The following is a 12,082-nucleotide window of genomic DNA, read 5'->3' as shown; positions in this document are numbered from 1 at the left end:
TTTCATACGGAGATGTGAGTTTTGATGGCTATTTAATTTTTATGTTCCTACAATGCAATCCTATACATGTCTACTCAGAGATAGACCGGGGGTTGCTCCTGAATCTATCTTTGATCCTGCTTTCTCAATATCTTCAGTGGTTAGAAGTGTCCTCCACCAACTAAGATTGGTACAAAAACTGTGGCTATTTCTGAATTGTGGTGGTGCAGCCAATGGCAGCCTCAAAATTGGATTAGCACAATGCACTCTATGTGGGGTTACATAGTTTGGTCCAGTTTGGCATGAGGCATTCACAGTATATAACACCTTTGCTGAAAGTTCTGCACTATCTGCCAGTACGCTATGGGCACAAATCTAGAATTTTGCTCTTGGTATGCAAACCCTTAAATGACATGGCACCAGATTATTAGGGACCACCTTATGCTATACAACCCTCGCTGACCACCAAGATCATTAGGCAAAGCATTTTTAGTAACACTGTGCTATGTTTGCTGTGCTAGAACCCACAATATGGAATTTTGTGCAGCAGTGCTGACACTTCCAATTGCTATTAAACCGTCCCCATCAGTAAGAAGTTTTAGATGCCTGCTTTAAAAAATAAACAACATTCTTTCACTTTAACTTTCTCTGATGTGTTTGACTCAGCCATGTGTGATTTTCATATTACAAAGAGTTTATTGTTGGATATTGAATGTATGGTGATCAAGCCATTGATAGCCTCATCCTCCATAAATTTGTCAGATCCTCTTTTAAAACCAGCCAAGTAGGTGGCCATCACTACAGCTCCTAGGAGCAAATCCCGTAGTTTAACTATGTGCTGTGTCCAAAAGTACTTTCTTTTGTCTCTTCTGAATCTCCCAACACTGAACCTCACTAGTTGGCACTAGTTCTAGTATTATGAAAAAGAAAGGAAACTTCTTCTTTACCTACTTTCTCCACATCTTGTATAATCTTGCTCTCCTTTTTCCTAAACTGAACTCTAGATAGTTCAGTGAAATATGTTCCAGGTAAATGTGTATGATTAGTGTACTTCTTGCATACCCCTCAACTGTCCCGGAAAACTGAGACATCCCATTTTTTGCATGCGGGGGTACAGCAGCCATTTTGGGCTCCATGATCTCCTGAGATCTTGCCCTGAACAAAGCACTTTTTGGGACCATGATCTTGTGCCGTCCCCCAGAACACACACTCTTGGACACTGTGCTCTTGTGGGAAAGCATGGCCCTGGGGTAAAAATGCTTTTTCTCACATAGGTTATATAACTAGCCCAGGAATGCATCCCAGAAGAAAGGCATCCCAGTTTCTGGCCTGGACATGTTGGAGCATATGCTTCTTGTATGATTGCAACTCTAACGCCCCAAATATTGTGGCAATGCCTCCTCAAAACATCAAATGTTCCTCCTGGCCCCTAAATGCCCCTCTTACAAGCTAAGAGCTCTCTGTCTCTTGTCCAATCATCTTTGAACCCTATTCATAGCATCATCAAGCCCCCTAGTCTAATTTATCTTCTTCCTGTGCAAGAAAAGCACTTGCTTGTTCCCTCTGTTGTTGAATCTGAAGTGTTACCCTGTAAAGATGTGTCCCTGGCAACTGCTTGGAGTTGACTTGTGGCAATGCCAACCTTCCATGTCACAGAGAACCACGGACTACAGTGACTCTCTCTCTCTTTGAGAAAAATAATATACAAATGTAGCACCGGGGAGAAAACAAGACTCTTAAGATTGGCTATGATTTACGTCATAAACATCCCAGCAATTACTTCTGAAAACAGGGAATGGGAAGACATCAAGAAGAAGGTTTCCTCTCAAGAGCACACTGACCTTGAGGAGGCAAATCAAACTTACCTGAATAAATATATAATCTTAGAAAACTAATATCTGCAGAAGATGAGATGTTATTTATGTGCTGCAAGGATGCAGCATTGCTGAGGAAAGGTGACAGGGCCAGGAAGACAAGTAAGGCTATACCATTCCCCCCTCATATACACACAGCATGTTCCTGTGTTACATCTTTTGCAGTCCGCAGTCCCCTTTGAATAAAGTGCATTATTATGGGGCCTGCAACAAAATATTACAGTGCAGCGTACTCCTGTTCAAGGATTCAGCCTGCCAGCCATGTCAACAAACATGCTATGCTAGTTTTCCCTTTTCTCAATTGTTCTTTTCTTTTCAACAGTCTGCATTCCATGTCCATTGAACATGCTCAGTCCCATTTGGACTCTTTGAGGTGGGGAATGTTTTCCTTTTTCCTAAAGGGTATTGTTAGTTGTTGTACTTTTGCAAACCTTAGAGTTCCTCTCAGCTTGCTAATGCTTTCCGAGTTCGCTTGAGTGGTGTTGTTCTGGCTACATAAGGCTCCACACAGAGAATGAGGCTGTGTAAACATTTCTGTTTATTCAGTCATGCAAAATCTCTTTGGATTTTCTGTGCATATTATAAGATACAATTCACTGGGTAAGACTGAATTTTTGCAAGGCACAGCTATGGAGCAATGAGGGAGGAAATCCCAGATCTGGGGGAATTAATCAGTACACAATTAGAACAATAATATGGGTCAAGCAAAAGTATGGCTGAGACCATAGATGTAGCAAACCATCAATAATAACAGATTTGTTATTAGCTTCTCAGTCTTTCCAAGGAATTCTAATACCTGTGGAAATCAGTGTGGGCACAGATCTAGCACATGTTCTTACTTTGACAATTTTTCCAGTCGCAGACACACTAGATAGTTAAAAAATAAAATTAAAGTTTTGCAATGTCTGTTATATTATAGTCATATCAAGAAATTAAAAGCGCTGTAGTTTGGTGAAAGAGCATAAGAGTATATGCTGCTTCATACTTATTCAACTTCAATATCTATTTTATTGCTCGATCATTGAACAAAATGTTTTTCAGTATATGGGATCCACAAAATAAAATGTACCCACATCTATTGGACGAATTATTTATTCCTGTCTATATCCAGGGGGAAAAACAATAGGTAGACAACTGAAGGTCAACTGACACATACTTTGTCACAACAGTTTTCAGATTCCTTTGTTTCAGGTGGTAGCAGAAATCCACTTTAAAACTTTCAGTTACACACAGTTCACTGGGGAGCAACTGTGGAGAGCATTTGGACCTGGGTTTTGCCATATGGAACAGAAATGCTTGATGGCAATTTAAAGACAGTGGCAGCTGTTGGCTCCTCATATGTTTAATTGATGCCCATAATGACAGTGTATGGTGCAAATCTAAGGTCAGAACTTGGCCCATTAGGAAGCAATAGATATGGCGAGGAAGAAGCTCAGTACATAAAGTTCTCCTTTGGCTTGCCAAGTAACAAATGGGCCTTTGTTTAGATTGCCTTTACCATTTCCAGTCACTTCATTTGTTTTTTTTAATGAAAGAGACTACCATTAGATGCATCAAAATTCCCTTCATTCCAGATCCCTACCTCTTGACAACTTGCTTATTCCCCAGCAAACAAGTCTGGCTTGGCAGGGAAGTGCTGCCAAATCGGCCTGATTGGTCGCCATCTTCATGAGTCTCACAACACAGCAGCTCCAGATGGAAGACACGGCAAACTGCTCCCTCCAGAGTTATTACCAATTCAGTTCTATCAATCAACCAGCAGCTGGGAATGAAGAACCATTCAGTGCTTTCGCCAACTCAGTCATGCCAACAATTCAGCACATTATGGCTTTTCCTATGTCTGTTCTCTTCTGGGAAAGAAAAAAAAGGACAAGCTTACTCATGGTTTCCCCATGAGATGCTACAACCCACTGTTTACAAGTAGCAAGCCGGTCTCAGGATAGTGTTTCCTCATGCGTGCATGAGAACATGCTTTGATGCATCCAATAATGGCAGAACTCATTATAGACTTGCCTTCTTTTCTCATTACGGCTTGCTATCCCCAATAAGTAAGCTCCACATCAATTCAAGAATGAGGGTTGTGGTGTTTTGTTTTTTAACTGCATTCAGTTCCATTAAAATAAAACCTGTGTGTGTGTTTATAGCGAAATGGCAATGAAAATAAATATTAGAGTGTATATGGGAGAAAGCCATGCTGAATAAACGTGATTGCTCAAGTTTATTATGCAGTTGGCCTCAGTGCTGGGCTTGGCTTGCACTTTGCAGTCCTGGTGTAAACCAAATTATTACTTCTGGAGGTAGAAGACATGGCAGGAAGGAGGTAAATCCATGAGCCAAGATAAAAATGGACAGTGAACAGGTGGAGCGCTCTGGCAACGTTCAGCTGGCACATGGCTGTGAAACCAGCACAACATGCTGCCAGAGAAGCCCGCTGAATATTTCTCTCAACTATCACCTGCATATGCAGGCCAGCAGCCGCAGACACCAGGGGCAAGATAGATAAGTGGGAGGAAGTGGCCTATTCTAGGGGTGGAGGGGGGAAAGAAGGAAGCTAGGTCCATTTTAAGAAATTAAAAGGTGTCAAGCCATAAATGCCAGACAATTCCCTGAGCTGATGGTTTTCATAGTGTCTAGAACTCTGAGAAGATATATGTGATGCTAGTCATGGGGTAAAAACGCAAAAAGGTAAAAAGGTAAAGGACCCCAGTCAAAGGTGACTATGGGGTGCAACACGCATCTCGCTTACGGCCAAGGGAGCTGGCGTTTGTCCACAGACAGCTTTCTGGGTCATGCCTAAACTGCTTGGTGCAACGGAACATCGTGATGGAAGCCAGAGCGCAAGGAAATGCTGTTTACCTTTCCGCTGCAGCGGTACCTATTTATCTACTTGCACTGGCGTGCTTTTGAACTGCTAGGTTGGCAGGAGCAGGGAGAGAGCAACGGGAGCTCACTCCATTATGTGAATTCAAACTGCCAACCTTCTGATCGGCAAGCCCAAGAGGCTCAGTGGTTTGGACCAAAAAACCACCCGCATCCGTCATGTAACTTTAGTTAACACCAAAGCTTTTTTCAACCGGAACTCACCGGAACTCAGTTCCGGCACCTCTCAGGTGGATGCCATTGCCATTCTAAGAGAACAAAGTTCATGGTGAGTTCCGGCACCTCTTTTTCTAGAAAAATAGCACTGGAACACCAAAAGTAAAATATGCTTTCTCTCCTCATTGTCTTTTGCAAACTTGTGTGTTTGTGCATGTGTGTGTGTGTGTCCGTGTGCGTGCATGCGTGTGCATGCACACATGTTTGCAGGTGGTTCTGTATCAGGGGACATTACATAGCTCAATAGAAGAGCACAGATTTTATGCATTTTCATGTTCACCATTTCAGAACTTAGTATCGCCAGTTAAAGTTATATTCAGCTCCAGAACAAAATTTCCTCAGTAGTTCGGTCAAATTATCAGTCCTGGGCATTCCTTCTGATGGACACAAACAGCTTCAGAAGTATCCCCCCCTTCTAATTGCAATGGACTGACATACCAACATGGTACAGTGGTACCTTGGGTTAAGAACTTAATTCGTTCTGGAGGTCCGTTCATAACCTGAGGTACCACTTTAGCTAATGGGGCCTCCCGCTGCTGCTGCTGTGCTGCCGCCACACAATTTCTTTCCTCATCCTGAAGCAAAGTTCTTAACCTGAGGTACTATTTCTGGGTTAGCGGAGTCTGTAACCTGAAGTGTCTGTAACCTGAAGCGTCTGTAACCCGAGGTCCCACTGTATTGGTAGTGGAAGTAGCTTTAATGGGCATGCTGCTAGTAATGATCTTTTGCACCCTACAGGTCCAGCGGAGCATCACTCGGTAAAGGCCACCACCCTTTCCTGCTCTCTGGACAGAAGCACGTATGATATCCCTCCTTTCTGTGTATTTTTGTAGGTCTTCCATCATTGTAGAATGGGCTGAAATTATAAAAAGCATAGTGAATTTTGATGTGGGAAATAGAACCAGTTTGCTATGATGAAGTTGAAGAGATCTATTAAGCCTTCAACTCCACGAGCCTCGACAGATAACAGATTTCATTGATATTGCTTGCCCAGTGAGAGTTTCTGCTCGACAGGAAGTCTGTCTTCAGACTGTCCAATGCAATATTTTAGTTCTAAAAAGCCCAAACATCATTAAATGGAAGGGCATCTGACATTGCCGTGAGGCTGCCCTCTTGAAAAATGTGATTATCCGGTCAGGGAATTGGGCAACCCTGCACTGTCTGTTGAGGTTAAAAAAAATAGTCCTAACTTTCCTTGCATCTGTTCTTTTCAACTGGCACTAGGGAAAACAAGGGCAGTTATAACTGAACCAATCTCTATATTTCCAGTCAGAAGTGTTTAATACTCTTCAGGATGTTTCAGTTCTGAACTAGGACAAACAGCTTGCCTTTCCAAAGTGAGGCATGGATAATGGAATATAAACTCCGTCCCAATTTTGCAGCTCAGAGTTCCACTGAGCAAACCTCCTTTAATTTATGTACAAGATAGTATTTTGTGCATTAATGTTCGTGCATCCTTATTCAAAATTCAATAGGATGTTTGTGTGGAAATAAGCAACGGGGTATGACTTTGTTTACAGCTGAACACATTTCTCTGCCCACAAAGCCCTGCTCTGTTCATTCATAAGCGTTCTCCCAAACCACCTGTCACTACTTGGAAATGTCATTTTAATGTTTTATGGGCAGACCATCCTGCCTGCTTCTAGAAATGGCAGAATCACTTGAATAATTTACAGCTGTGTGTTTCTGCTCTACTTTTTTCCAAGCCCCTTTAGGCTGCAATGGGGAAAGAGAGAAATTCAGATAGGATCCTGGTGATTTGTTTGCCTGCACACTTCTGTGCCTTTCTTCAAGTCCTCATCTAGAAAATGAACAAAAAAAAATGTTCCTTAAAAAAATGTTCCTCAAAAAGAATTGCAGGCTGTTAAAATCAAGCAGCAGCAATTCTGCAATAGGCAAATTACATACTCTGGAAAAATCCTAATCTAGAGCAAGCAGACCAGCACTCACTGTAAAATAATAGATAACAGCTCAATAACATTGTGAAAATGTTTTGGTTAGAAAGTTTTCAAAATCAGAAGGTATAATCTATAACACTTTGAGGGAAGAAACAACCTGAGGTCAGTTTATTATGGACTTGGTGTTGCAAGCATGTGTTTTGCATTCTCCACATCAAAAGACGCATTGTCTGCAGAAACAATAGATCTGGATTAAATGGGGAAATAATATGGAACATCGTTTTGATGACGATAACACCTGGACTCTGGGAAAAAACAAAAAATTGTGTGCATGGACAGCACTGTGCTGTGTTGAAGCTTCTGAGCTGCCACAGAGATTGCTCCTGCTACTCATTTTCAAAAGGCAGAGCAGACTCTGAGACCCCAGGTATATGGCAGGAGTTGGGAGTTGTCAGAATTACTCCTACTATTTCAGTTTTGTTTTCCTTTGATTAATATGCTGAACTAAATGTAGGAATGGTATTTTATTCTTGGTGTGACAAGCTGTCCAGTCAAAATGGATTCCCAGGATTGCTGGGCTAGGCAACAGTGAGAAAACAACCTTTGTAATTTATGAACCTGAAAATTAGCCAGCTCCTTTCAGAAATGTCACCAAGTTGCCCTAGGATGTAAAAGGAGACCATAGATCATAGAATTGGAAGGGAACATGAGGCTCACCTAGTCCAACACCCTGTAATGCAGGAGATGTTTCAGCTAACAGCCCAACCATTTCTTAGTCTTCTTTTTCTGAATAGCAAATCTAACAAAGCATTTCCTACCCTGAGCTCCTTTGGAAGGGTGGGCATGATATGCATTTTGGAAATAAATCAACGTGTCCCTTTCACTTTTGTGCTCAGACATTGCTTCTGTGCTCCGCCATGTTGTATGTGCATGTAATCTCCGAATATCAGCGTTCTTTACTTGTAAAGCACGGGAAGCTATTGGTAACCTTTACTGACAAGTTTGAGATCATTATGTCGGAAAGAATCCCTCCCAGAGATTGGGAGTGGGTGAATGTATGGGGCAGAACATTTGAGGGGGGGCTCCATCAGTGCCGCCAGCATGGATAATATCAGGGACATGAGGATTTGTAGTCCAACAACCTCAGGGAGCACATGCATGTTCTACTCCAAGCAGTGGCCCAGAAACATTTTGGGTTTTTGTTTTCAAAGTGCGTCTTGGGGGCAGTGGGACTACCAAGTATACTTTACCAAGCTTGGAATAGTCCATACATTGGCTTTTTAAAGCAAGGTAGAAAAGAAAATAACATGGCTTGACTGCCTTCTAACCCGTTTCAGTAAGTTGCTCAACCCCCAAATCCTTAGACTTTCACCCCTTCCCACTCCAAAGATCTCCAATATTCAACCCTCCCCATTTCATAGTGAACACGACCCAGTGGAGATGGAGAGTGGAGACTTTTGCCCAGTCCTAGCTGACTATTCCAGAGGAAATCTCTTTCCTAAAGCTGTAATCCTAAACATACATACCTGAGAATAAACCATACTCAACATAGGGGAACTTAATTCTAAGCTAAATTCCATAGCATTTTACCATGCATGAACCAAAATATTTTAGAATGGGAAGTGGATAACTTTTCTTAATTTATTAAAGAAAAAATTCACTAGAGAGTTGAAGAAAAAATTCCGGTACTTTTTCATGTTGGTTGAAATGCATTGATAATCAGGGCATATAACGATGCACCTTCATTCTGGGACAGCAGTTTAATTTTACTCATAAAATATAAAAGACAATAAAGTATGGAGGTCAGCAGTGCTTCGCTTTAGGAAATACTATCATTATGATTTAAATATCAGACATAAGTTAACTCAAAATCAATATTTGAAGCTTGTACTGTATTTAAATTACAGTGCTGAAAAGTACATTAAAAATTTAATGGTAAAAAAAGCCTGACACCTCTTATGAAACCAAAAAGGGATTCAGGAAATAAACAATGTATACCTTCCAAATATTTTTTTTATTTTATTTCAGCTGTGCCCTTTGGGTACATTCCATGGTGCAATAGATTACTAAAGAATATGGTTCTCATTTCCCATTTGTAAGAAAACTGATATAAAATTCAGCAGCCCTAATTAGCACAGCGACTTGAATGAGAATGTGCTTTCCCTTCTACATCAATCCAACAATTCCAGTGTGACTCAGCAGGTCTGGCCCTACCATTAGACAGAGTAAGGCAGCTGCCTCAGGTGGCAGATGCTGGTGGGCAAGAAGTGGTGGTGAGATGTTGGATGATAGAGGAGTCTGTGCCAGATGGCTGCCCTGCGCCTCCTAAGCGAGCCTGCTGGCCTCAGGTATCATAAAGAATACTGCCCTGTGGTCTAATTGGCTTCTATATATGGAACTGGTGTCTTGTCCTTTGCCTCAGACAGCCCTGGGAATCAGGAGTACAAGGAAACAGGTGTGAATGGACATCCAATGCAAGCTATAATATATTATAATGCTTTCCCATGCCAGCTTTTGTCCTAAATGATATCTCCCCCCAGTGCCTTTTTTTTCTTTTTTAAGGAAAAATGGTGCTGGTGCTCACCAGGAAATTGTTACAGTAAGTGCCACACTTTTTTAATTGGGGGGAGGGGTTGCCAGTACTGTGTACCCTTAAGTACCTCTGGGGGGAAAGCACTGTATCTCCCCCAAAGTGGGTCACAAATGATAAAATAAAATAGATTCCTTTTTTCTGATATTAATGCTACAATTAATACACAGGTGTGAGAGATACAACAAAGTTAGGACTGCAAATCAAGCATTCTGTAGGTTTCCTTAGAGTGTCATGAAGTGTCACCAGGCTTAGGATTTGAGTGGCTGGCTGAGACAAACAAGGGGTGGGGGGGTAGAAGATGGTAGTGTTGGTTCAAGGGGAAAAGGGCATATAGAAAAGATAATTCCCTGTATGCAGAGTTCCAATTTCTGAGCTTTGGTGAAATAATCCTAGCAGAAATTTTAAATCACAAAACATGTAGCAAAGCAAAGTGTGGAAATATAGGTTGTTAGACGTTTCAAATGTGCCCTTGTGGGTTTCAAAACTTTCCGCTTCCCTTAGTATAGATAAAGACCATATGTCTGATAAGTTAGAATGGTTTACTTACAAACTCTCCAAAGGTCAGATTCATGTGCTTTTCCATACAGCATTCAGAAAAACTTGGCTTCAAATATCTAAACAACTGTCTTGTGGAAGATGGAGCAAGCTTGTTTTCTCTTGCTCTGGAGGAAAGGCTCCAAACCAATGGCTGCAAGTTACAAGAAAAGAGATTCTGACGAAACATCAGGAAGAACTCTGGCAGTGAGAGCTGTTTAACAATGGAATGGACTCTCTCAGAATGTGGTGGACTCTCCTTCCTTGGAGGTTTTTAAGCAGAGGTTGGATGGCCATCTGTCACGAATGCTTTAGTTGAGATTCCTGCATTGAAAGGATTGGACTAGATGACCCTTGAGGTCCCTTCCAACTCTACAATTCTATGACTCCTTCATGTGTTAATTAGACTTAAGCATGTTGGTGATATGAGGTTGGTTATCCCACAGATTGGGAGTGGCTGAAATCAGGGAACAGTGGGTAATTCCCCTTCCCAGGATATAGCTGCCCCAGCTGGTGAAGCAGGACTCTCATCTCCCCTCTTGTCTTCCAGTGAAAGGAGCAGAGTAATGGAATATGGGAAGGGTATCAGCCAACTGCTAGGGGTGGAGGAACTAGAGTAAAAATGGGACACAGTGCCATGCCTATCACTGGCAGCAGAGGCATCTTCTCGAATGCCACAAGAACCTGCACACTCAACAGTCTCATAAGGCACGAGGAGGAGGAGGAGGAGTTTGGATTTGATATCCCGCTTTATCACTACCCTAAGGAGTCTCAAAGCGGCTAACTATCTCCTTTCCCTTCCTCCCCCACAGCAAACACTCTGTGAGGTGAGTGAGGCTGAGAGTCTTCAGAGAAGTGTGACTAGCTCAAGGTCACCCAGCAACTGCATGTGGAGGAGCGGGGAAGTGAACCCAGTTCACCAGATTATGAGTCAACCACTCTTAACCACTATACCATGCTGGCTCTCTTGCAAGTAAGCTAGCCTTGCCCTGTCTTTAAAAGCTTGATGGGTTATTGTGCCAACTTGTTGGGACAACTCCATTGTTTCCTTGCAGTTCTTTTCTCCTTGCCCTGATCTTGAACTCCTTAAACTTGGGCTACTGCTTTTAGCCTGCTTAGCATCACTCCTCCGGTCATCTGGTCTCAGCACAGCAGCTATGAGCAATAGCAACTTTCAAGTAAGAAACTCTTTCGGCGTGGTCTGGATGGGAGCCAAGACAGAGAGTTTGGGATACTCATAAGCACAAGGAACATATGAAATGGGAGTAACAGCCTTGAATCTTCTAGTAAGCCCTTCTTGTGCTCCCTTGCAGTCACCTCTGCTCTCTGTGTGCCTGCAAGGCTGCTTCTCTTTCTGGATCTGTTATGTTGGTTTTTGTGTGGGGAAATTCCTCGATTTCCTGGATGGTTTTAGAATGTGTTTGGGAGGTACTCACTTTCCTGAACGGTTAATTTTGGTGGTGCAAACATAAAGTCTTCATGCTGTTCATGAAGTAGTAGCTACACCTTCTGCAGTTGCCAGATTTGAGATTGTAAGTGAGCAAACATATCAGTATGGTGCCTAAATGAACCAGGCCTGCTTGGATTGTTCAGTAATCTTTGAAGATGAACTGAGGCAGCAATCTGTACCTCCACCTGCTGGGGAGTTTAAGAATTGTTAATAGGACTTAAATAACACTTCAGGCTATGTTTACGCTTGTTTAAGGAATATGCCATGGGAAAGGCAAAATAAGTGATCCCTGCCATTCTTCAGGATTTTGAGCTACACTTTGCAGGGTCTGTTAAAATATATCCACATATTTGACTTCAGCCACCCCCATGGATACTGCTCAGTAACTGGGTATAGGCAAAACTATCATTTTCTGTGTCTCTCAGATTCTCCTTTTTCCAGTCTTAAATGGTGTTCTCACACAACACGAACAGTGATTTTTTATAGTCCTCATCAGCATTTCTTCAAATATATACATTTTTGTATGTAAATTTGCCCAATATACATACATTTTTGCAAGGCCTTTTCCCATGATTAATGCATTTATGTATGTTATCTTCACCAATATATGCATTTTTAAGCACACTTTACCCTCACTAATGCATTGCCCCAATTGTTT

Source organism: Podarcis tiliguerta, assembly GCF_965153285.1.
Source record: "Podarcis tiliguerta genome assembly, chromosome: 3".
In the NCBI taxonomy this organism is placed as follows: domain Eukaryota; kingdom Metazoa; phylum Chordata; class Lepidosauria; order Squamata; family Lacertidae; genus Podarcis; species Podarcis tiliguerta.
Note: the sequence above shows the minus strand (reverse complement) of the source record.